Source organism: Lagenorhynchus albirostris, chromosome 2 (assembly GCF_949774975.1).
Source record: "Lagenorhynchus albirostris chromosome 2, mLagAlb1.1, whole genome shotgun sequence".
In the NCBI taxonomy this organism is placed as follows: domain Eukaryota; kingdom Metazoa; phylum Chordata; class Mammalia; order Artiodactyla; family Delphinidae; genus Lagenorhynchus; species Lagenorhynchus albirostris.
The window spans coordinates 49296864-49321113 of record NC_083096.1 but is presented as its reverse complement, the minus strand read 5'-3'; the positions used below and the strand labels follow the sequence as shown (position 1 = coordinate 49321113).

The following is a 24250-nucleotide window of genomic DNA, read 5'->3' as shown; positions in this document are numbered from 1 at the left end:
TTCTGTGATAACAGCTCCTGAAGGGTATTTAATAGATAGTGATAAGGAACCTTACACTAATAAAAAGAAAAGTGAAGATAACGAGCTCATTTATATTTTCAGAAGCCAAGATACCTGAAGGGCTTTAAGCATTGCAATAGGTTATTCTCAGTGGCTGGCAGTTCAGCTCCTGGATAGAGAAAGACTTAATCTGTAACCTCCAGGAATTCACATCTATGTTATGTGCAGGAACAAAGAGTATAAAATCAATATGAACACAAATATTCTAGCTAGGTTTTATAAATTGAGATATTTCGATTTTCTATTTAATTTCTGTTTTAAGTTCATTGATAGGATGTTTAGGCAACAACGCGGGTTTATTTATTCGTATAACAGTTGTAATAATTGAAGAAAAGGAAAGGGATGTAAGTAGGTTAAACAACCTTGAAGATTGTAAAATAAATTCACCTTGTAACATACAGTATTTGAGTATTGCCAGAAGTGAAAGGCCTAAAATTATGAATGCTTTCTTTAAACTTAATTTTCTTGTAGTGTTTTGTGGCTACATTTTGTAAGAATGAAATAAGGGATTAGCTTTTCAGCCTGTAGAGTTTTTGATTTATTGTTTCTAATAACATTTGGTCAGTTTTAAAACCTTGGCTAGAGTCCAGATGATGGTTTTTATTGAAGGGAAGGTATTGGTCTTTCATCTTTCTAGTAGTAATTTTCAGCACCACTGCTAGTTCTCCATAGAACACAGCATGCTGAAGCAACATCTTATACTTGTTATATAGTATGGAATGCTTCATTTGGGGAGAAGTAATAGTGGCTGATTGTATGCTATGATTCATTTTAAGTATTACAGCACTTAACTGTTTCATAGAATTGTATTAATCTGGAATACAGTTTCTGGGGCTGGAAGGAGAAGCATAAGATTTAGTTTGAAGATGAAATTACCTCTTGATTTATAATGTCAGCTTTGTGGCTGGAGTCATTCTGGGACTCTTCATTCACATACTCCATTTGGACATTAGTCCTAAATGGTTACTTTAGTTTGGTCAGAGAGGAGAGGAGCACATTTCATATGTGTGACTGCGTTATCTTTCCTAGGCCAATTAGAAATTATTTTTTGAAAAATTCATTAACTGTTGACATTTTATTCTGCAGAGGGTCCCTACTATGTGACTCCTGTTGTGGAAAAGCTCATTGTTTGGTAGGCAAAACTAATAAGGAGCACTTTTCTTTGTGAATTGGAGCCATTAAAGACATTTTTTATAGGGTTGGGGTCTGTGTGTTGTATACTATTTCTCAAGAGCTGGTGCTGTTCCTTTAAAAATAGTTAAAGGGGCATAAATAAGCGTCTTTAGAGTCTAGGAATTTTGGCAGCTTAAAACTTTGGGGAAAAAAGGACATCATAAAAGATGTTAGCATTTGCTAGAGAAAAGAACCTTCTCATAGTGCAGTAACATGTTTCTCATATGTGAAGATGATGCTCTTGAAACACTTAGTAGACCGGACACTTGAATTTGTTTTTCAAGTACTGGTGATGAAATTTGGGTGTATTACTCCTGATTTCTTGTGTAGGCTGCTTTCTAGTGCTGTGAACGACTATGAACTGTTCAGCTTCTTTGGTTTTATGTCATTTTGCTATATTAAATTTTACTTGAAATAAGCAGAGAATTAGGTTGAAGCTGAAAATGTTGTTTTACATCTCCGATTATATGTATTATTGTGTACACACGGTCATACAATAAGTGCTAGTTCTTACACACGTTCATCATGAGGCCATGGGGACAGTCTTTTTGCCTTTCCAGGGTTCTTTCCTCTTTCATAAAATAAGAATATAGGGCCAGCTTTTCAAGTTCTGTTGTAGTTCATAGGTTTTTTGTATTTTTTAAAATTAATTTAATTTATTTAGTGGCTGCGCTGGGTCTTCGCCTCTGTGTGCGGGCTCTCTCTAGCTGTGACGTGCAGCTTCGTTGCGGTGCGTGAGCCTTTCATTGTGGTGGCTTCTCTTGTTGCGGAGCACGGGCTCCAGGCACATGCCCTCAGTAGTTGTGGATTGCGGGCTCCAGAGAAAAGACTCCGCAGTTGCGGCGCACGGCCTCAGTTGCTCCGCGGCATGTGGGATCTTCCCAGACCAGGGCTTGAACCCGTGTCCCCTGCATTGGCAGGCGGATTCTTAACCACTGCACTACCAGGGAAGTCCCAGTTCATAGGGTTTTTTTATGTTTTTTTTTTTTTGCGGTACGCGGGCCTCTCACTGCTGTGGCCTCTCCCGCCGCGGAGCACAGGCTCTGGATGCGCAGGCCCAGCGGCCATGTCTCACGGGCCCAGCCGCCCCGCGGCATGTGGGATCCTCCCGGGCCGGGGCACGAACCCGTGTCCCCTGCATCGGCAGGCGGACTCTCAACCACTGAGCCACCAGGGAAGCCCACCCCCATAGGTTTTTGATTTAACTTTTAATGGATTTCATTTTTTGGATTGTTAAAATTATTGTTAGTGATCCATCAGTATCCTGAAAATTATCAGTTTCTAATTTAAAAATGAATTGTGGTGTTCACAGACTTGGTCTTCATAGGCAGAATAACAGAGCATAAAAGAATAGAGCAACATGGAGAAACCATATAAAGAAAATCAGTTTGATCCATTTGTGAATAGTTTTTACAAACAACAAACACAAATGGGAAGAGACTACTATCCCTGTTTCCAATAATCTATTTGAGTGTAAATCTTGGCATATAAGATAAGACATCAATAAAGCTTTATAAGAGTACTTTTTTTCTTTTAATTTATTTATTTTTGGCTACGTTGGGTCTTTGTTGCTGCATGCGGGCTTTCTCTGGTTGCCATGAGTGAGGGCTACTCTTTGTCGCGGTGTGTGGGCTTCTCATTGCAGTGGCTTCTCTTGTTGCAGAGCACAGTCTCTAGGCACGCAGACTTAAGTAGTTGTGGCTCGCGGTCTCCAGAGCACAGGCTCAGTAGCTGTGGCGCACGGGCTTAGTTGCTCCACAGCATGTGGGATCTTCCTGGACCAGGGCTCGAACCCGTGTCCCCTGCGTTGGCAGGCGGATTCTTAACCACTGCGCCACCAGGGAAGCCCCAAAGAGTACTTTTTAAAATTTAGTATCAGTAATTGTATATTTTAGAGTTCTGTTATTGATTAATCAAAATTAATTTAGACCAGTTTCAACCAAATAGGCTAGTATGACCATGTTAATATTTTACAGAATATTAGCAAAAGAAGCAAATATATTTGGTGCCTTAGGCTGCTGACTTGTATTTTCTTCCCTAGGGTCCTGTGCTGCTTTGGTTTCTCAGGAACTAGGAATGGTTTTTTCAGTGTACGCTGTAGTTTTGTAAGGTACTAAAATAATGAGGTATCTAAATTTCAGGACTTTAGAGTTAAAAGGGAATTGAGAGATTATCTGCCTCCTTGTTTTTTTTCCAGGCAAGGAAACTAAGGTCCAGAAAGGTTAAGTTATTTATTTGTCCAGGATCATATATAGATAGCTAGTCTCTTGAGCACAGATGTGTAAGCATTGGGAGTCAGGTCACCCAGACTGTGTGACCCTGACGAAATCACTTCCTCTTTCTGGGCTTTAGGTTCTTCATCTGTAAAGTGAGAGAAATGGACTTGATGGTTTCTAAGCTCACAGCCCTCTATTTTCTAAGGACCCATATAGCTCCAAATTTCTGTACATTTTTATGGTTTCATTATGTTTTACATATGAAGAGGACAGAACTTAAAGCATTACTATTAATATCATCCTTTTAAATTAATAGTCTCCTTTCAAATAATTTAAATGATATTTTAATCTGTGACTGGAAAGCTGACCCAGTGAAGCTTTTATTTAACTTAAGTAAAAAGTGATGGTCATAGTTTAATTTTTTGTTGCAAGATTTGGGAAGGGATTTTCCATAAACTGCATATCCCTTATTTTCAAGTGTAAGGAAACATTGCCATAACATTATTGTGATTTTCATTTATAGAACTCTCCCATGAGAACACTTGTGTTGCAGGCTTCAATTTCCCAAAGGTATTATGTTGATTAGTTACGGTTAACTTGCCTTGCTGGAACTTGTTTGAAATTTCCAGTTTGGCCACCCGATGGGGCACAAACCACACTTCTTCTTTTAGGCACTTCGGCAAATGAAAGTACAATATAGCATATTTAAAATAACATTTGTAAATGAGTATGGCAGTAAGATGCCTGGCATATACAAATGTTTCTTAAGTGAGTGAATGAATGTTGTATAAAACAGGAAGTTATTACTGTTCTTTATTATCTTTGTATAATAAAGTACATTAGGTTAAGTGTCCTGGAAAGATTATACTTGTCCATCCATCCCTGAAGGTTGGTTTTGGATCAGTTTTTGAGTGAAGGCCCAGATCATAAGAACATAAGACTCTTATTTGACCCGAGGTGACCATGGAAAATCAGTCCTGACTTCAAATCCAATCCTAATCTGAAAAGCATTTGAGACTGATTGAGTTGTGCTGGCTAGATGTTGCAAGTATATTTGCATCATAGCCCCCAAAGGAGAGTACCCAACACTCCCATGGAGTAAGAGAAGGTAGTTTTAGAAGGCTTAATTATATTCATTTTTATGCATATGACAAGAAGAAATGAAATTTTACTTATATTGAATAAATGGATTGATGCAATGACCTTGTTTAGGAGGTAGTCTGAGGGAAAGAGAGACAAGAATTGCTAATAGTTTTCTCACTTGTTTGTTCACTTTCAGCAAATAGCAATTAATCCAGTTTATGGGTGCATAGTTAAGATGAATTTATGGATATTATTTAGTTTTGACTAAACTAACTCTTATAAAATGGATGTGACTTAAAAAGACTCTTGTAAAGAAGCCTCAACAGCAGTACCAGCCATAACAGCATAATGCAAGCACATGTGAACAACAAGAAAATGGCAGAGCTGACAATTCTACTTCTAGTACTAGCTTTTTGTCAACCAAATTACAGAAAAAACAATGGTACTTTAATAGACCTGACAAGACGTTTGCCAAAAAGTTTCAAAATAATTAAGATAATTCTTTGAAATAAGATTTTACATCCTTTGTCATCCACAGTGAACACCCTAAATGTATGTTATGTATTAGAGTTTTCTGCCTTTGTGCGGTCTGTTTTCCAGCTTATAGCCATTGTAATCAAGTTTCAAAATTAAGTGAATCCTGAAGTTTGAACTAGGCCTTTGAGATACTAAAAACTAAGATTTTAAAAAGTAATGAACTTTTCCTGTTAGGTTGTTCTTTAAAAGTATTGTTATTGATAATTTCTTAAGAGAAATTAAAAATATTTTCACATTATTCACAAATGAAAGTTTAAATTATTTATTTTATTATTGTCTCATCTTTTAAAACTTCCACTTAAAAAAGTTCTGAGTTTTATAATGTACACAGTTGTAGAAGGAGATAATTTATAAACAAAGGTACATATATTGGAGGCGCATAGTAAACTTTTTTTTTTTTTTTTTTTTTTTTTTGCGGTATGCGGGCCTCTCACTGCTGTGGCCTCTCCCGTTGCGGAGCACAGGCTCCAGATGCGCAGGCCCAGCGGCCTTGGCTCACGGGCCCAGCCGCTCCGCGGCATGCGGGATCCTCCCGGACCGGGGCACGAACCCGTGTCCCCTGCATCGGCAGGCGGACTCTCAACCACTGCGCCACCAGGGAAGCCCCCCCTTTTTTTTTTTAATAGTGATATGACATAAAAATAGTTTGGAAGATTTTTCTCAAGTTGTATAGCTTAACTGCAGGTGGTTTGTGGGTTGCTTGGTATTTAATTGGCCTTTGGGATTGAGAGATTGTCAGAATTCACTAGGATTCTTGCCCAGTTATATTTTCCTTTTCAGTTCTTCCCCTTACCTAGTAAATGCTAAAAGAAGCCAAGTAGGGCCTTCCCTTGCGGTCCAGTGGTTGAGACTTCACCTTCCAGTGCAGGGGGTGTGGGTTCGATCCCTGGTCAGGGAGCTAAGGTCCCACATGCCTCGCGGCCAAAAAACAAAAACATAAAACAGAAGCAGTATTGTAACAAATTCGATAAAGACTTTAAAAAAAACGGTCCACATTTAAAAAAAAAAATCTTTAAAAGAAGCCAAGTAGATAATGTTCGTGAACAAATGCCTTAAAAAATTATTCATTCATTCAACAAATATTTTTAGGGGCTCTATTATGTCCTATAGGCTGATAGATTTGTCATTAAATTCTAGCTCTTTTGTTGTCTTAAAAATAGAAAAAAACAAAAAGCAGTATTTTATTTTTTATAAATTTATTTATTTATTTATTTTTGGCTGCATTGGGTCTTCGTTGCTGCGTGCGATTTCTCTAGTTGCGGTGAGCGGGGGCTACTCTTCATTGCAGTGTGCGGGCTTCTCATTGTGGTGGCTTCTCTTGTTGTGGAGCGTTGGCTCTAGGTGTGTGGGCTTCAGTAGTTGTGGCACATGGGCTCAGTAGTTGTGGCTTGCGGGCTCTAGAGTGCAGACTCAGTAGTTGTGGTGCACGGGCTTACTTGTTCTGTGGCATGTGGGATCTTCCTGGAACAGGGATCAAACCCGTGTCCCTTGCATTGGCAGGCAGATTCTTATCCACTGCGCCACCAGGGAAGTCCCAATAAACAGTATTCCTGTGTGTGTGTGTGTGTGTGTGTGTGTGTGTGTGTGTGTGTGTGTGTGTGTGTGTGTGTATGTATGTGTGTGTTTGGTTTTATATTTTAGTCAGCATAGTGCTTTCAAAATTAAAAATGGTGTAGAAAGGGAAAATTGTAGATTGTGGACTTGGAACATGGTGAAATTTGGATCACTTGTGTAAATAATATGGATTCATAATATGGATGAATTCTCCCTGGCTTTTCAAACGTTTTATGTTATATGCCTTTAAATTTAATTTCTTTATAGGAAGAAATTTGGTTACCTGTTTCTTCCCATCACTAGGCAGGTGTGGTATCTATGGGGACTGATCAGAAAATCCTTAAAAAGTTGTTTATTATAGGTCAGAGGAAAGTTTAATTAACCTGCTGTAAGCATAACTTACAATTTTCATATTGTCTGTAATAGGAGGGACAGTATGTTGATTAAGAAAACATAGTCATTCCTTATTGAAGATGACCTGCAGTATTTGGAAAGACTGTAGACCATGAATAAGGAGATGTAAGTCCTTAGACCCAGTTCTGTCACTGAATAGTCATAAATAATTAGTGAACAAGTGATTTTTTTGAAGATTGAAGGGTGAAATGTAATCATACAGGAAAATGAGAAGCTTTTAGATTATTGTGTGAATTACTTATTTAAGCTAAATTGGTAAAGTTGTAATTCACAGTAATCCAAGTGCTTTGTGTGCTTTTTCTATACCTAAGAGAAGTCCTTTAACTCTCTGGTCTTGGGACCATTTGAAACTCTTAAAAATTATTGAGGATTTCAATGTCTATTGATAATATGCTACATTAGAAATTAAAACTAAGAAATGTCTGAAACACAAGAGTATACAAGCACACCTCTACTAGCCATCAGAGACATGACATCACGTTTCATTTAGCCTCTGGAAAACTCCACTGTGTACTCATGAAAGAATGAGAGTGAAAAAAGCACATGAAGTTGTAGTATTATTATGAAAATAGTTTTGACCTTTTGGCTCCCCTGAAAGGGTTTCTGAGAGTTGCTGCCTTAGAGCACAGGACTCCTTTCAGAATGTTTGGAGATGGCCTGAGAAAAAGCTCTCTAGTCTTAGGAAGCACATAAGAGGATAAAGGAAATCCCATAAGTGAGGATTCTCTGGTATATCCCACCTGCACAGGATGATAGAGAAAAGAAAGTTGTCTTTCCTGAGATTCCCACTTTCATTCTCTCTTTTTTGAATTGAATTAGTGGAAATGTGGTCATTTTGTCATTAAGGAGAAAGGAATTAACATTTATTGACCAGTTAGGAACCAGGTGTCATCAGTACGTTACTTCATTTAATCTTCACAACAGTTTTGTGAGATAGATGATTTATTATCTCCATTTTACTGATGAGGAAACCCAGGCTTAGAGAGACTAGTCAATTTGTTCATGCCACACATCTAGTAAGTAGTAGAGCCAGAATTTGAAATCAAATTTGTCACACTTTGGAACTCTTGCTTTTTTATATGCGAATTGTAAATAACAGTGGTGGCAGTAACAGTGCCAGTAACAGTAGCAGTAGCAGGAACAACAGCTGTTATTTATTTTATTTCATTTTTATTTTTGTGGTATGCGGGCCTCTCACCGCTTCGGCCTCTCCCGTTGCGGAGCACAGGCTCTGGACGCGCAGGCCCAGCGGCCAAGGCTCACGGACCCAGCCGCCCCACGGCACGTGGGGTCCTCCCAGACCGGGGCACGAACCCGTGTCCCCTGCATCGGCAGGCGGACTCCCAACCACTGCGCCACCAGGGAATCCCCATCAGCTGTTATTTTTTGAGTGCTTATTTTGTCAGTCACTGTGACATTACTTTAAAAACGTTTTCTCTTTATAGTAAGCTGTTTAGGTAGGTGGTTATGTTAGTTCTGTTTGTAGATGGGGAACCTGAGTCTTAGAGCCATTAAGTAACTGATTATGTTGAAACTGCTAATTGTGGTTAGCAGAGATGAGACTGAAAGAGCCCCTGCTTTTAATTCCTACATCATACTGCTTTATGAAAAATAAATAAATCCATCCATTTATACGTAAGTACATTTAGGCGTAGTCTTACCTGTTCTCCAGCACCTGCTGAAGTAATGGCTGGTCTATTTTTAGTCCCAGGTCTCAGTCTGCATGGTTTGGAGGTAGTAGAGTATGGTCTGGAGGTCAGAGTTCACCTGTGTTAATTTATTTTTTCCTCAAGTTTATCAGTGTAACTATTATGAGGTAGGCAGCTGTTAAATAGAGGACCTTATAAAGATGAGCCATAAGAAAAAAATAATGAGATATAATGATAAGTGTAAGAAGAGGAAGGTAAAGAACAGCGGATATAGCTGTTGCTATGCCACAGTCGTGGCTTTTGGCTTTTAGATTCTTCCATAGATCATGGAACGTTAGATCTGTAAGGAATTTCAGATACTAATTAAGTCCAATTCCCTTTTTTACTTGAGTGGGAAATGAGGTCCAGAGAGGTTGTGATTCAGGGACACATGGCTTGGTTAGTGGCTGAGTGAACACAATCACCCTGATTCATTTTATTGTTTAACTATTTTGCATCATATGCTTATATGTCAATAACGCGTACAGAGAAGAAACTCTGAAGCCAGACTGCCTAGGTTCATATTCCATCTGGACAGTTTACTAGTTGAGTGACCTCAGGCAAGTCATTCTACCTCTCTGTGCTTCAGTTTCCTTATTTGTATAATCGGGACAGTAATAGTAGTTACAGGACTTTTTAAAAACATCTTTATTGGAGTATAATTGCTTTACAATGTTGTGTTAGTTTCTGCTGTATAACAAAGTGAATCAGCTATACGTATACATATATCCCCATGTCCCCTCCCTCTTGAGCCTCCCTCCCACCCTCCCTATCCCACCCCTCTAGGTGGTCACAAAGCACTGAGCGGATCTCCCTGGGCTATGTGGCTGCTTCCCACTAGATATCTATTTTACATTTGGTAGAGTATATATGTCCATGCCACTCTCTCACTTTGTCCCAGCTTACCCTTCCCCCTCCCCATGTCCTCAAGTCCATTCTCTAAGTCTGCGTCTTTATTCCTGTCCTGCCCCTACGTTCTTCAGAACCATTTTTTTTTATTCCATATATATGTGTTAGCATATGGTATTTGTTTTTCTCTTTCTGACTTACTTCACTCTAGTTACAGGACTTTTGTGAGGATTATATGAATTAAAATATGAAAAGTGCTTAGACAATGCCTATGCCTATATTTGCTATTAAAATTATTTAGTTAATGCTAGGTTAACAGTACCTTTGTGAGGGAAACTGAGCCTCAAACTTTGTCCCTCTGGGCTTGTCCAGTTCATATTTTCTTGGAAAATGGCTTTGTTGATTTTAGGTATTACTCCTGTTATCTTATCTGTGATATTTTTATTAATAAATTGTCCTTTTTTATATACAGTAAGAAATTAAGGTGGGAACAATTATATGGTTTTGAAATAAATTAGTTCTCCTTGGTTACTTGTAACTTGGATTCATTTCAGTTATAGACTGTGCCTTCATATTCTTTTCTTTTTTAAAAATTGGGGTGAAATTCACATGTGCATTCCTAAGTATGTTTGAATAGCTTAAGTGAATCCTTTGAGTTTTCAGAGACTATCTAGTTTTAGTTCTTTTCACTTCTGTAATGGAAATTTAATTTTTAATACTAGAATTAGTTTTAGAGTTGAAAAAGACCTTCTCAAGCCCTCTGTTTCACAGATGAATAAATCGAGGACAGAAAGGCCAAGATATGTGGTCAGTCTCACAACTAGCTGATAGGAGAGCCTGGAATAAAAGTATTGACCTCCTGCTCACTGCTATACCTTGCTGAGGCTTATCACTGCCATATAAACATTTCTTTACTTTTAATTTTAAGAATAAATTTTCTTTGTAAGAACCCATATAAATTTAAATGTTCTTGTTAATGATTACTTAAATACTCTGTTAATAACATTTATCTGAACCTAATCCATTAGTTCACATTAACGACCTCAAATAGTTCGTGTGTGTGTCAATTAAAAGACTAAGTAAGTTAAGAGACTCAAACCTTAAAAATGTTGTTTACTCAACTACAGAAAATTAGCCATTGCCCCATCTAGGTAGAAACCTATTGTAGGTGAGGAGACAGGACTGAGGAATTATGGTAAGGCTTGAGGAGTTAGGTAGAGATGAGAGCAAGACTCAGGAAAGTTGAAAAATCATTTGGGCATTTCTCTGTAGCATATCTGTTTGAATGTTAACACAGGTTACATGTACATGAAGAGCACCTCCCCTCCCCCCTGCCCCCCATCTCCCCATCTCTTATAACATGCTGCCAAGCCAAAGTCAGGGCACATCTGACTAGAGGAGATTAGAATATGTATTAAACCAATTCGTTAAGTATTCATGAGTGTCCCCTTCCTTTTTTTAAAAAAATAATAAAACAATGATGATGATAATAACAGCCAATGTTTATTGAGTGTTTCCATCGTGCCAGGCATTTTACATTTAATCCTTACCCTCTAAGGTAGGTTTTGTTATCCCTGTTTTAAGAAGTCGCTGAGCCTTGGATTGAGTAGACTGCCCAAGGTCACATAGGTAGTGAATGGTTAAAACCAGAATTCAGACACAGGTTTGTCTTATTTCAGAACCTGGATTCTTTTTTATAAGTTTATTTACTTATTTATTTTTGGCTGTGTTGGGTCTTCATTGCTGCGTGCGGGCTTTCTCTAGTTTCAGTGAGCGGGGGCTACTCTTCGTTGAGGTGCTCGGGGTTCTCATTGCGGTGGCTTCTCTTGTTGTGGAGCACGAGCTCTAGGTGTGTGGGCTTCCGTAGTTGTGGCTCGTGGGTTCTAGAGCGCAGGCTCAGTCGTTGTGGTGCACGGGCTTAGCTGCTCCCCAGCATGTGGGATCTTCCAGACAAGGGCTCGAGCCTTTGTCCCCTGCATTAGCAGGCAGATTCTTAACCACTGCGCCACCACGGAAGCCCCAGAACCTGGATTCTTAACATGGTGTTACATGGTCAGGATTTCATAGAACAGAAAGTTTATGTTACTACTTGTTAATGGTTATTTATGAAAGAAAAAAAAGGTTAATGTATACATTTTTGAAAGTTTCTTTGGTTTCGGTAGAGATGAAAAACTGGGAAGAAAATTGGTAACTTTTTCCTTTTTCTTTTGCACTTTTGTTGTACAGCCTTATTAGAATTTCTGAATTGATTTGTAAGCATAATGTATTAGAGAAGAAAATGTTTTAGGGAAAGAAATTACTATCAAATGCAGAATTTTGAAATTCCTCCTTGACCTTTCTTACTTCCATTTTAGAGACAGTGTTATTTAATATGATAGGTTTTATGTAAGGAAAACTTATTAAACCATTTTTTTGTTTGTGTTTATTTTAAATAAATTTATTTTATTTATTTATTTTTGGCTGCACTGGGTCTTTGTTGCTGTGCGTGGGCTTTCTCTAGTTGTGGCGAGCGGGGGCTACTCTTCAGTGTGGTGCGGGGGCTTCTCATTGCAGTGGCTTCTCTTGTGGAGCGCGGGCTTCAGTAGTTGTGGCTCGCGGGCTCTAGAGTGCAGGCTCAGTAGTTGTGGCACATGGGCTTAGTTGCTCCGCGGCATGTGGGATCTTCCCAGACCAGGGCTCGAACCCGTGTCCCCTGCATTGGCGGGTGGATTCTTAACCACTGTGTCACCAGGGAAGCCCTAAAACATTGTTTAAACAACTTTATGTTTAAAAAATTTTAGCAATGATATCAATAATTAATAATAATAATTTAATGCATATTTTGTGAACCTGCCCTGTTAAACACATAGTATCCTATTAAAGTAACATCTACCTTCTTGGAATTGACCTATATACACTAATATGTATAAAATGGATAACTAATAAGAACCTGCTGTATAAAAAAATAAATAAAATAAAATTCAAAAATTCAAAAAAAAAAGCAACACCTCCCTTCCAAGTTGTGTAATTGCAAGCATACACAATATTTTAGTAGTTAGATCTCTTTTTTTCTCATTAGTATTTGAAATTAAATAAAGATATTATTGGTAAAGGTAAAGTAATACCATTAAACTTTTTTTTTTTATTGGCTGCGCCGTGCGGCATGTGGTATCTTAGTTCCCTGACCAGGGATCAAACCTGTGCCCCCTGCATTGGGAGTATGGAGTCTTAAGCACTGGACCACCAGGGAAGTCCCTATTAAACATGTTTTAACGTATCTCTTTTTATTGCTTAGCACAGTGATTTATGTAGGTGCTTCGATATTTATACTTCAAATAACAGAAGTTGGATGAGTTGCCAGATATAGGGGTTGAAGGAGGGAAGAATTTAATATTGATATAATGGTTTAAACCTAGGGAAACTGGTAGAGGAGAGCTACTTATGGGGGTGGTAAATTAGATCTTAAGTATGCTGATTTCATACACAAAATGTCTATATGTAGAGATAAGTACTAGCTGGAATTCGAAAAATTGTATCAAAGATAAGATTTATTACAATTGAGATAGTAATTAAAGAATTAATTCACTAAGGGAAAGTATGTAATGCAGAAAAATAGAGACATAGAGGAAATCTTGGAAAAAACGTCATCGGAGTTAAGGGTCTTAAGGGTAAATGGACTATCAGCAGTAACATACTTTGTAGACAGGTTCATGAGAATGAGGATTAAGGGTAGGCCTTTGGATTTGATAAACCTTGCTCATTAGTGAATTCTGAACATAAATTGTCTTCTGCTAACTTTATTCCAGGTTTTAAGAGGTTAAAGTCATTGAGACAACATATGTGTACTTTTCATTTGAGAAATTTGTCTGTTAACAGAGTGAGGAAAATAGGATAGAACCTTTAGGAATGAGTAGGATAAAGTAAGATTCTTTGGAGGATATATGGGATCCATTCATCTTGAAGGCAGTAGAGAAAGTAGCTTTAATTTTATCTAAATTTTTTGCTTTAATTGCATTTCCCTCATTTATTGGCTGTGGACTTTTAAACAGTTATTTTATCTCTCTGAACCTCAATTTTCTTGCATGCAAAATGGGGATAATATTTACCTTTCAAGATTATTATGAGAATTAGCTATAATAATATATGAAAGTGCCAGCAAGGGCCTGACCTATAGAAGATACTTTTCAATAAAGTATAGCTGTTAATTTCTGTCTTCATTAAAAATAAGCCATAGGAGTAACTTTTATTCATTTATTCAGCAGACGTTTATTTTAGAGTGTTGGTACTCAGTCTTTTAGTATAACAAGACTCTTTCAACATCATGAAATTTCTTGGAAACCAAATGATGGTAGCTGGACTTTTAGAATCCATTGCTTGAGAAACCACATTTTGACCAAATGAATTACTGCATTTTGCAGATTCTAAGATGCACATTCCTTGTTCCACATTCCTACACCTTTGAAATTGAGATTCATTTTACAGATGTAACATAGTTAATTGGTAATGTTTTTCTTTCTTAATGGTACGTAAAATAATGGTGCAGTGATACATAAATTAATGGTGTGTCTTAACAATTGATGGTACCTTAGACTCAATGAAATATGGTAGTATTTTATTAAGTACAAATACCTTCATGTATTTTGACAAGTAGTAATGTATTTGTGGGAAACATTATTTAGCCTACAGAGAATACCTAGTTTATAAGGTTTTACAGTATTGAAATTGGAGCTATGAAGTGGTCTGAGACTGATGGATTAGAAACCATTTTTATAAGTGTACAGGTGTATTGCAGAACCTTTGGGTTCCTTTTTTTGTTTTCTTTCAGATAAACGGGCAAACTAAGAACAGAGTGAGAATTTTATGTTGCCATACTATTATATTTGGTCAAAATTCGACATGTTTTACCAACCTGTATAAACCTTATATATTAAAGAGGGCTGGAAGCCAAACACACTAAGAACTTTTCTTGTGGCTAGTAAATGAAAGAGGTTTGAATCTTATGTAGAAATAAAAGATAATGAAAATTAGGAAAAATAAGAAATGACTTTGCATTTTGATATTTCATGAAACTGGAAATGCTATAAAATAATTCAATAAAAATAACATAGTTACTTAAAAAATTAACTGATGTGCTCATTTTGGATATTTAGGCTTTGTGTTACAAAGTCTGTGCAATTGACAAATGTACTTTGAACCTGTACTGTGCTAGATGCTGTGGCCCATAAGAATTGAAGTGAGACTGCTCTCTGCCCTCAGAGAATTTACAGTTGTTACCATAGTAAATGTAAGAATGAGCCGTACAGATTTAATTAGTTATAAAAGAGCATTTGTTATCAGCTTTATTTTATTGTCAGAATAGGATCCTTAGACAAGGAGGATGCTGATTTAATCTATCAGATTTATTCCGTCCCAGCTCAGAAGTGCAGCTATGTGACTTCTCAAGGGCATTCAAGGGTATAAGTTAAATTACAGTATTGGTGGCTGTGGCTTATGGGAATGCAGTTTTGCTTGTTATTGCTAAATAAATCACTTACTTGAAAATTGTCATAGTTTTCCTTTCCATAGTTTTTGTATCTTTATAGGAATAAAAATTTTAGGTACTTTGATCAAGACAAGCCAGAGATGTTGGTTATGATCTAATAACATTACATTCTGTGATATAAAAATGTTTTTCAAATCTAGCCTCATGTATTAATTATCTGTTGCTCTATAACAAACTACCTAAAACTGCTGAACCAATAAGAAACATTAATTGTCTTACACTCTTGCTGTGTGTAAAGAGTTTGGAAACAGCTTAACTGGGTGATTCTGGCTAAGGATATTTTGTGAGGTTGTTGTCAAGATGCCAGTCAAGGCTGCAGTCATCTCAAGGCTTGCCTGGGGCTGGATCCAATTCTAGAATGGCACACTCGAATGGTTGACAAATTTGTGCTGGCTTTTTTCAGGAGGCCTCAGTTCCTTACCACTTGGACCTCTCCATAGGGCTGCTTCAGTTTTTTCATGGCTGGCTTTCCCCAGAGTGGGGAATCCAAGAGAGAATAAGATGAAAACCACAGTGCCTTTTATGACCTAGCCTTGGAAGTAGTACTCGGTCATTTATGCAATATTCTGTTGGTTATAGAGGTCAGTCCTATTTAGTATGGGAGGGGATTGCACAAGAGCATTACTACCAGGAGTTAAGAATCATTGGGGGTTATTTCAGAGGCTAGTTACCACACCTGATATAAAAATCTAATGGTTTAGAAAAGTTTTGGAAATGAAAGGAAGAATATCAGAAAATTGAGAGGCCAAAATTAGAGGTAAATCTTAGAAAATAAGATTTCACTCCAAATAGTGGGCTATGTGTCTTTTTCTCAAAGAAGCGTGGATTACAGAATGAGCAATACTTGGGCAAGATAATACTTTAATAACCTTTCTGAATTTCAGATCTTCAGTGGTAAAATGAAAATCATATTTACATTAAAGAGTTGTGGGCCTCTGTTAAAGTAGTGTGTTTAAAATACTCAAAACGATATCTGATAGTAGGCATTCAGTAAAGGTAACTATAATTACTTTTATTATCAATCAGTATTAGTGGTCATCATATCCTCAGCTCTCGTGTACTCAAAACAATCTAATCTAGTTTCTGCCCCATTACTCTACTGAAACCATTTTTTGAAGGTCACCAATGAGCTCCTGATCCTCAGACCTAATTATATCTCTTCTTAGTCTCTTCTTGATCTCTAAGCAGCTTTTAATTTTTCTTTCCTTTAACTTAAGGATATATTTTATTAATCTTACATATGAATAGTTTAAGTTATAGGCTCTAAAGTCAGAGTCTAGGCATTCTAATGTTAGCTATTTTTGTTTCTTTATAATTCAGTTGCAGCATTCCAATTAGATAGATAGATAGACAGACAGACAGACAGACAGATGGATAGGTAGGTAAATAGGCATCTGTATTCACCTTCCAGCTGAAGAAACAGAATAATTGTTAGTGTACTGAACCCTTCCTTGATAGCTGTTTTATTTAACTCAAATGTTCTCAGTTTTCTTTAAAATTTTTCTTCCAGTTTTACTGAGATATAATTGACACATGGTGTAAATTTAAGGTGTGCAGTGTGTTGATATGATACATTTATAGATTGCAGATGATTACCACTATAGCACTAACTAACTCCTCCATTACATCACATAATTAAATTTCATATTTTTGGTGAAAACATTTAAGATCCATTGTTACAATTTTCAAGTATATAATACAGTATTATTAGCTATAATCACCATGCTGTACATTAGATGCTCAGAACTTGTTAATCTTATAACTGGAAGTTTGAACCCTTTTACCAGTATCTTCCCATTTCCCCCACCCCCCAGCCCTGGGTAACCATCATTCTACTCTTTGTTTCTTTGAGTTCGGCATTTTTCAATGCCGCGTTTCAGTGATATCATATAGTATTTGTCTTTCTCTGACTTCACTTAGCATAATGCCCTCAAGGTTTATGCAAGTTATTGCAAATGGCTGGATTTCCTTCTTTCTCACGGCTGAATAATATTCCATCGTGTGTTTGTGTGTGTGTGTGTGTGTATCTCACATCTTCTTTACCCGTTCATCTGTTGACAGACACTTAGGTTGTTTCCATGTCTTGGCTATTGTGAATAATGCTGCAGAAAACATGGAGGTGCAGATATGTCTCCTCTAAGCAGCTTTTGATAATTTTTAATATATCTTCCTTCTTGAAATGCCCCTTTAATTCCTGTGGCACTCTATACATCTGGTGTTTTCCTTATTGTCTTCTCTGTTGCTTTGTATTCCAAAAGATTCTGTCCTTGGTCCACTTACTTTCTGAAAAATTTCATTTACTTAGGGCATAGGCAGTTTCAAATCACCTTATACACATAATTTCCAACTCTTAACCACTAGCTCTGACCTATTTTCCAAACTGTAGATCTCTGTTTTCATCTGTCTGCTGACCATCTCAGTTGTCCTGTGGATACCTGAAGTGGTTTGTTAACCCAAACTCCTGTCTTTTCTTTGCCCAAGTTTTTTCTTTGGTGTTTTTGCAGCTCGGTTAATAGTATCACTAAGCCTCTTTCTCTAGGTTTACCTATGCTCAAAATCTTAGAGATCTTTAATTCCCTTAGTTCATGTTTAGTTGTTTGTCTAATCTTCCTATTTTGCTTCTTGGTATCCCCCTCTTTCCCATATATCACCTTCTTTTTTTAAATTGCTACTATGTTAGTTAGGCCTTCAATATGCTTTGATCATTTTTAAAGTATTTAACATATTATATTAAAATGTATCTATTTATATGACTGTCTTTTCCTTGCTTGATCCACCATTATTTCTTTAGAGCCTGGCATAGTGCACAGAGTAGACATGCAGTAATGTTCATTTAATGACTAAAACTTAGTAACTTCTTTAATGATGATATTAAGTAATCTAGAAATGTTTATGATGAGCCTTTCTTATACAAGTACAAGCAAGGTGGCTAAAACCCTGACTTTACAGTCAAATGGTGAACAAGTGACACAGATAAATAATTAAAACATAAGGTGGAAATATTAAGTGCTATAAATGGTTTCAAATAGAGTACTACAGGATTTCAGAGGAATGAGTAAAGACTTCCAGCTGGAGGAATCAGGACAAAACATAAAAGAGATTAAATTTGATCTGGACCTTGAAGGATGGTTAAGATTTGGAAATTAGATTGAAAAGATGGAAGTAGGGATAGGGGATTCCAGGTAGAGGTAATAGTTGTAAACAAAAGGCAAAGATGGAAGAAATATTGAAGTCTCTAAAGTGAGTAATAGGTAATTCATTTTGACTTGAGGGTCAGGTTGTGAAAATGAAATTGGCTTTCTTCAGTTCGGAAGATAAGCCTAGAAACATAGATTGGATCATTCTGGGTGCCTTATAGGCCAGCAGAGGAGTATGGGCTTTATTTTGTGGCCATTGGGAAATCCTTGTAAGTTTTTAAGAGGAGAGTCAGACTGGTGCTTTGGAAAGATTGATATGGCAGTTGTTTGTGAGATGTGTTAGAGAGATGAAAACCTAAAGGTTGGTAAATCAGTGAATCCGTTGAAATAGTTCAGGTGAATGGATAGGAGAGAATGAATGTAAAAGACGTTGTGGTGGTGGCATTGACGAATCAGATCACTAAACTTAGGAGTGGAAAGGAGGAGAATATAAGAATGTTAATTCAGCTAGGACAGGGATTTTTATTTTCCTTGTGATGCATCCCAGGTGCCTAGAACAGGCTTGGCACATAGCAGATACACAAATATTTGTTGAATGAGTGATACAATAGCTGAGATTGTGAATCTGTGTGATGTGGATACTGGCAGTGACATTAACAGAAATAAAGACATGAGAAGAGTAGGCTTTGGGAAGAAAATGAATTTTGGACATTTTGAGTATGTGTTAGCAAACGTGTGGCTGAGGATACAGATTTGGGAGATATCCACATAGAAATAGTAAAAGCCACGTCAGTGGATATCAGAGTATGTTAGTGAGGAAATTTATAAATGTGAATATAACGGGACGTATTCCAAATTAGTTCTTCCTATTATAAATTATATACATTTTATACATTTAACAAATTCAATAATAATTTAATGTTGTAACAACTTCTGTATATTGAATTGCCTTTGCTGATGGGGTACATTTAAATTCCATGAAAATTTTGAGTCATGCATAATGCTTCTAATATACTACAGCCTTTGGATTGTTAAGTATGTACAAGAATACATTAATTTAAAATTTTAACATACTAGATTAAAAAAATTTGTATACGAGTTTCTTTTTACAGATCATTTCTATCATCAAAAACAGAGCTAGGTTAGTTTATTTGGGGATAGAAATGAAGATTAATTAGATGGTCATTCTTTGTACAGGACATATGAGAATGCTCAGTGCCCTCTTTCGAGGTTTATAATTTGATTTACAGAACTGTTCTTAGCACTTTAGTATCAGGAAAACATGACTGATTTCTAGATGACGAGACAAAGAAACCAGGTCAGATATAACTCACTTGCACATTATTCACATTATTTCTGGGGTATGTAGATCAGGCATAGTGTACATATTTTTAAGTATATATCAAAATTATAATAGTACCATTTGGAAAAACCTTCAGAATAAAAAAAAGTCTGATGTAAATTTTATCAAATTATTAAACACTGTTAACAGGGATTATGATTCCTTTAAAGGTTTATAATAAATATTCCTTGTCCTTCCTCTTCAAATGCCTGTGTTTATATTATTGTTCATTAATCCAATAATTAGATTGCCATATGCTGACTTTGAATGAATATTGAAGTAGACAGATGAGAACAACATAGATTAGATATTTTGTTGATGGAGATGGTAATATTTATAGTATGTTATATGTGCGGCTAATAGTGAGTTGATAGGAAGTAGGAATCTTTCTAGCTTCTGATCCTTGTTCTGTGAAATGGTCTGTAAAACCCATGTGTTTGGAAAGGAGATTAGAGATGATCTACTGTGGGTTACTAAAAATTAACAACATAAGAAATTTTTACTGGTGGTATTATTGAACATACATGTTAAGTTCGAACTATACCCTATTTTATACACTAGATATGTTGTAGAAAGTTTAAGTAATAAAATTAGGAGTCTTTGTTATTTAATGCGTTCGCAGATTGGGACTGCCTATATTTTCTTGGGAATCTATAGGTTTCTTATAAGAATTAAAAACTGTGTGTGCTCATGTCAGCTATCATCAGAAAATATAATAGCATATTCTAAATCATCTAGTTGACCATCTTTTAAGCTGGTAATGCCAGGAGATTGCAGTGCCTCTATTTATGTTTGTTTGGTCATGTTGGCTCCAGGTACTATTGTACTACTTTGTGAAGAGTTAGTTAAGAACTGAGGCATATCTAATTCATAAATGATGTATTCATGTCTAGTAGACCGCCAAATGATGCTACAGCCCACTACATGACATAAGTTTTGTGGTAGTTCACATTCTATTAGCTAACATTCTTTGAGCATCTTCTATGTTCTAGGCACTGTTCAAAGTACTCTTCATGTATAATAATGAAGCATAATTAATATAAGGATTTGTGTTTTAAATTCATACAGTAGACCTGTGAGGTATGTGTAATTACTATTCCTGTTTTACAGGTGAAGGTACTGAAGTATAGAGAAGTTAATTTTCCTAAGGTTACACAGCTAATAAGTGGTAGAGTTGGTTTTCATACACGTTGTCTGACTCCATAGCTTCTAGCCACTGACTATACTGCCTTACAGTAGATCCCATCTGACGCAGTTATCTGGGCATTCCAAACTCAGAACAGGTAAATTGGCATTGTATTCGTGTTATCAATTGAGATTTTGTTTCAGCAAACATCTTGTTTTCTGTCATGTTAATGTTGTTGATTGAATAATACTGGTTTTATCGTTGTATTTGGATTTAATTTGTAAGATTTTAGTGTCATATGCATTGTTATAAACACTAAGAGTTTTGTCCTAGTTTATATATATTTCAATAACATCATAACAAAAATAACTTAATTTTTGTAACTCAGACATTACAGTAGAGATGCTGATTGCATCAGAATTGCTTTGAATCTTTTTTTGTTTGTTTGTTTTGCTTTTTTTTGCTTTTTTTGGCCGTGCCATGTGGCTTGTGGGATCTTAGTTCCCTGACCAGGGATTGAACCCTGGGCCCTTGGCAGTGATCAAAGAAATCTTTTGTAATGCACATGAATACATATTGATTTTATTTATTATACAAATTCAGAGTTTCATGTACAGTATTGGATTTTCTTGAAGTAAAACAGCATGAATTGAGGAAACTTTGAATTTGTTGTTTTGTGCATTTGGAGGTACTGCTCCCAACCCAGGTGACTCATATTACAGACGAACAATCCATAGGTATTAATATAGACAATACTTTGTAGGATTTCCCCCCACTGGTTCCCAGTTGGGGGCTATTCTCTAGTCACTGACAGGGAATGGTATCCTATAGAGTTCTTATAGAGCTCTCTAGAGTCTATTACTATCAAAAACATAGAGGGTCTCTTATTCAGAGGAAAACTGAAGTAGTAAGAAGCAAAAAAAGAGTTGTCCCTGATTTTACCGAGAGTTATCTTGACTTAAATGAAATTATGATTTATTTTTATAACCAAAATGAATACTATCGGGCTTCCCTGGTGGCACAGTGGTTAGGAGTGCGCCTGCCGATGCAGGGGATGGGGGTTCGTGCCCCGGTCTGGGAGGATCCCACGTGCTGCGGAGCGGCTGGGCCCGTGAGCCATGGCCGCTGGGCCTGCGCATCAGGAGCCTGTGCTCCGCGGCGGGAGAGGCCACAGCGGTGAGAGGCCCGCGTAAAGCAAAAAAAAAAAAAAAAAAAACTATCATAATTTTTCTCTTTATAAAATTTAAATCATCTTTTTAAAACCTTAATTTGGTAAGCTTTCCTTTTGCAAATTTAATTCATTTTAATTGTGTACCAGAGATTCTACTTAGTGTGCTTTTTTCAGTGTGCTGAGAAACCCTTTTGAATTCAAGAACTATTTATTGAGCTCCTACTGCATACAAGCTACTCTGCTAGTCATTGGTGGTTTATTTGGTTACTGATAACTTCATTTGATTTTGGTAAACATGCCTATCATACTTCAGAAGTTGAAAAACTTCATTTAGATGTTTGAGTCTCTGGTATTACCTGCTTCCATGATAGCTTTATTTCCTTAAGTATTCTCTGGCTGGATTTTTTTGTTCCTTTCTTCTTATATTTTTCTATTTCTAGAGATTTACTCTGCTCTAAGCAATCTATTCATTTACCCTCTTAAAATATTCTGTGGAAGAACCATAACATAACTACTACTCGGCACTTGTTTTTTTTTTAATTTATGTATGTATGTATGTATGTATGTATTGGCTGCGTTCGGTCTTCATTGCTGCCCACGGGCTTTCTCTAGTTCCGGAGAGCGGGGGCTACTCTTCATTGCGGTGCGCAGGCTTCTCAGAGCGCAAGCTCAGTAGTTGTGGCACATGGGCCCAGTTGCTCCGTGGCATGTGGGATCTTTCTGGACCAGGGATTGAACCTGTGTCCCCTGCATTGGTGGGCAGATTCTTAACCACTGCGCCACCAGGGAAGCCCCCTACTCTGCACTTGTATAGGACTTTAATATAAAATTCCAGTCTGTGAACTGAAATAAAGACTTTCTGATGTTTGATAAGATCTGAGCTAACTTCTTTTTTTAAACTGGACGTTAGTGGTTCCTGAGACATCTGAAATAGTAAAGAAAGTAGTGAGCATATATACATTTTTTCTTAAAAGAAGTTCTAGATCTTTGTTTTATTCACTTAGGGCTTTTGTATATTATCAGACTGGTTAGGGTTAGTCATGGAACTGACAGGTTGGTCATTAATTTAAAGTAAATGGTAATTTCATTGGGGAAGAATATAATTTACTAGACTTGAATACAGAGTGGGTTACCTTGGAGGTTTATTTCTTCTTTTTTGGTTTTATATGCTTGAATGACTCTAGGCCGGTGGTTCTGGGGAGGGGTGATTTTTGTCCTCTAGGGGCATTTGGTAGTGTCTGGAGACATTTTTGGTTGGTTGCTGCTGGTATCTAGTGAATCTCTAGATACCAGGGGTAGTGCCAAAAATCCTAATATGCACAGAACAGCCCCCCACAACAAAGAATTATCTGGCCCCAAATGTCAGTTGTACGGAGGCTGAGGAATGCTGGAGGCCAATTTGGGAATCACCAGTGGTTGGTTAGATGGTATTTGAAGCTATGGGATAGGTAAAGTCACCTAAGCTTATGACTAGCTCTTCTGCTCTGGAGTTTATCCACTTAATTGATTCTACCATTTTGGTAGGTATGAAGAAGTACTTTTCATTCCTGTCCCAAAACCACTTATCAGGAGACCAAACTGCAACCATCTAAATTACCTAAATATGATTGTTAGTTAACTTACTGGTTTGGAAAAAACAATAAAAGCTCTACTATCTTTATAGTCCTGAACTCTTTTAACAGAGGACTTTCCAGACCTCCACTGAAAAGTATTTGTATCCAAGGTGAAAAGAATTCTGGAGATTGTCTACACAACAGTGTAACTTTACTTAACACTATGAACTGTGCACTTAAAACTGGTTAAGGGCTTCCCTGGTGGCGCAGTGGTTGAGAGTCCGCCTGCCGATGCAGGGGACACGGGTTTGTGCCCCGGTCCGGGAGGATCCCGCATGCCGCGGAGCGGCTGGGCCCGTGAGCCATGGCCGCTGAGCCTGCGCGCCTGTGCTCCGTAATGGCAGAGGCCACAACAGTGAGAGGCCCACGTATGGCAAACAAACAAACAAACAAACAAAAAACTGGTTAAGATAGTGAATTTTATGTTCAGGTATATGATACCACAATTTAAAAAAATTTGTATCCAGCATTTTATATCTTCTTATGCAGTGTTCCATTGTATTCCTCTAGGACTGTTCTCGGTTTCTATCACTATTTTTTTTTTTTTAGTCAAGAGATTTTATGATCTCTCAGGTGATTTTTCATTCTTTTCCAAATGCCCCTTAATTTTTAAAGTATACACATTAGCCCTCATCTTAAAGATGGGACAATACTGGGTTGATAAGAAAGTATAGTATTTGGGTTTTAGCTTATTAAAGTATTTCACTAAATTCTCAATTTAGGGAACCGTATGTAGTCATTGTCTGGATATTGAAAAAGAAGTAAT

The 24250-nt window shown here is 37.1% G+C and overlaps 1 protein-coding gene across 2 annotated transcripts in view; it reads left to right on the top strand.

Moving 5' to 3' along the window:
* Positions 1-24250, top strand: part of XPR1 (xenotropic and polytropic retrovirus receptor 1) — a 191070-nt gene that overhangs the window by 1139 nt on the left and 165681 nt on the right. The gene's annotated exons all lie outside the window — the stretch shown is intronic.